Raw genomic sequence first — 2,780 nt, forward strand, 5'->3', positions numbered from 1 at the left:
AAAAGTAAAATACACAAATATATTTCATTCATAAATATTGAACATTCCAATTCTTTTATTAGATTTTTTTTTCCCAACAGTCCGTTATTTATTGTCCTTTTAGTTTCCACAGTCATTTCAAAACATTTACCTCTCTTGCTTTCCCTTGAATCCATTTCATATCAATATATTGCTATCTGCCTCATTTCTTCTCAACTTTTCTTCCCAAGTAATGGAGCTGATGTGTGTATCTCAAGTACTGTTTCTTCCATAAATTAGGGTAGCATTCAATATTACATCACCAAGATTTTCATAAACCCTCATCAGTATATCTACTATCCATTTTCTGCAATAGTGTGATATCTATCATCTTATTGAATGTTAAAAAATTACACATTTCTTATAATAAAATGAAATGAGTAGAAAAAAGTTTGAAGTAAGTGATTAGTTAAATATTTTCAATAACGCCATAACACTAGCTCAGACAGCTGGCGTCCACAACCCCACCCATGTACCGCTTACCAGAACAAAGGTTCAGTGAAGTAATGTAACTTTGGCAAGAAACTGAGCCAAGGCTGAGCAAAAGAAATGTTTAACTAACTGATTAATATGATAATTGAAATAACGCCAAAATGCTGGATCATGAGGTTAATGTGCCTAGCAAATCATAGTGGGTCGAAAAGAGTTCGGTAGATATATTACCGGAAATGTGTGAAATCCGTCATTGTATAGAATGCCTAGGAAATGTATAGATTGCTTCAAGATTTTAGACAAAGTATGGAATGATTGCTATTTCATACATTGCCTAGGTATTCTATAGAATGTTGAGTTACCGTGTGACAAAGTATGTAACTGGCCTACCCCGGCATTTCTCCCACTGCCGGTGTTGGCAGTGGCGCTTGGGTCGTTATTTGATGATGGCAATGAAAGAATATGAGTGTTGAGCATTATTGTATGACAACGTATTTCCGGTACGACTTTCCAATGCCACATCACAAACAATATATCCATAATTCTTTTCACGAGGTAAGTGTATATCATCCGGAAGAGATTCCATAGACGATCTCCCATAACATTTCCCTTGGACTGCTATGTGACCATGTCGGAAGGGAATGTAGTACCAGGACAGGAATCACACCTTCATGACATGCAACGAGGGTTCTAAGATAAGTTATCTAAAGTAAGAGCCAATGCTGCTGAAAAAAAATGCGTTTTTTAACCGAAGCTAGATACCAAAAATTATTGGATGATGTGAAAAAGGCTAAGACGACCATCAAGAAAGGATCACGGGACTATTGGCTGGTGAAAAACTTTAATGCCATGATGGTGGGAAATGAAAGTAAGTTGATTTACCCCGTTAAAGAAGGTGTGAGTGCCATTCAGTTTTACGTCATAGACTCCAAGTTATTTGACGTACTCCATAAGGCTCACTTGGCTATTGTTCATGGAGTAAAGGACAGAATGTTTGAAGAACTTTCACTCAAATAGAAAAATGTTACCCGTCATGATATTGAACTGTATATTAAACTTTGTGAACCTTGCCAGATTAAACAAAAAGACGTCAAAAAAGCCGATGTAGTTAAGCCAATGTTTATTTTGGAATTCCACTCCCGTTGTCAGGTCGATCTCATTGGCTTTGAATCCCATCCTCTTGGGGAATACTAGTTTATAATGGTGTATCACGATCATATCCCCAAGTTTGTGGTTCTCAGAACCCTGAACACAAAGAGGGTACAGGAAGTAGCATACCAAATCGTAGACATAATTACGTTGCTTGGTGCTCCAACAATTCTACAGTCCGATGACAGCGAGGAATTTGCAGTGTGGTAAGCAGCCTAAAGGAGTGCTGGCCCACCTTGAAGATCGTTCATGGTGAGCCGCACCACTCACAAAGCCAGGGCAGCATCGAAAGAGCTAACCATGACATCGAAAACCTGCCATTCTTCTTCCACTACCTGCTGTGCCTGCTTAAAAGAAACCTGCGGTGTTCATACATGTCAAAAGTGTAGCCAAAATGTTCATGCATCTGTCGGCATTCCCTTAGAGACAATGACGACAACGAAGTAGAAGTTTATGGGGCTAGCATTTTCTGAACTGTTTGCTTAAATATAGAGAGCTGCTATCAAAATTAAAGGGAATCGAAATCGAACCTCAAAATGCAGGACAAAAGAAGGAAAAGGGTCTCTGACAAAAAAATTTTCCAGCGTTTTTGAGAGCCAATGTGCGAGTTCCAACTCCTGATGTTGACAAAGGGAGGGGAAACTGGTGAAATCTGTTATCAGCTGTTATGAGCATGACAGAAGATGGCTTTTTCCACATTGGAACTATACAAGGAATCTTGAAGCAACTATATGCCTGATCAGAATTCACCTTATGTCCAAAAGATTTAATGAGAGCGAGAAACTTTCCAGACCATGAAATAGCTCTCCGATCTGCTGCTACTTCTCAGTCCACAGGAAGCGGTCAAGGATTTGTCAGGTGTATGTGCAAGACGAAATGCTAAGCTATGAGGTGCCTTTGTGTGAAAAAGAAAACTAAGTGTAATTCGAAAAGCCAACTAGTCTTCCCTACAGCAACAAGTAGTCCATTCCAGCTGTGTTTTGCTTGTTTTCACCGGAAACAACATCATCTCATTATTTATCAATTCTTCACTAATTCGTGAAATATGAATTTGCAAGACCAAGGTGCCAGAATATTAATGGAATTGTCATTCCAGTCTTACCTGCTGTAGCAAATACTTCTATCTCAGCTCTGTTGTCGTTGTTTCTCCGGCATGAACTTCATATGCTTCATTTCGTATT

General features: G+C 38.8%; 1 pseudogene; it reads left to right on the forward strand.

Annotated features, from left to right (window-relative positions):
* The first annotated feature begins 1,078 nt into the window (after window positions 1-1,078).
* On the forward strand, window positions 1,079-1,644 carry LOC137643006 (KRAB-A domain-containing protein 2-like; annotated as a pseudogene).
* Window positions 1,645-2,780: the final 1,136 nt, after the last annotated feature.

Source organism: Palaemon carinicauda, chromosome 6, assembly GCF_036898095.1.
Source record: "Palaemon carinicauda isolate YSFRI2023 chromosome 6, ASM3689809v2, whole genome shotgun sequence".
Lineage (NCBI taxonomy): Eukaryota > Metazoa > Arthropoda > Malacostraca > Decapoda > Palaemonidae > Palaemon > Palaemon carinicauda.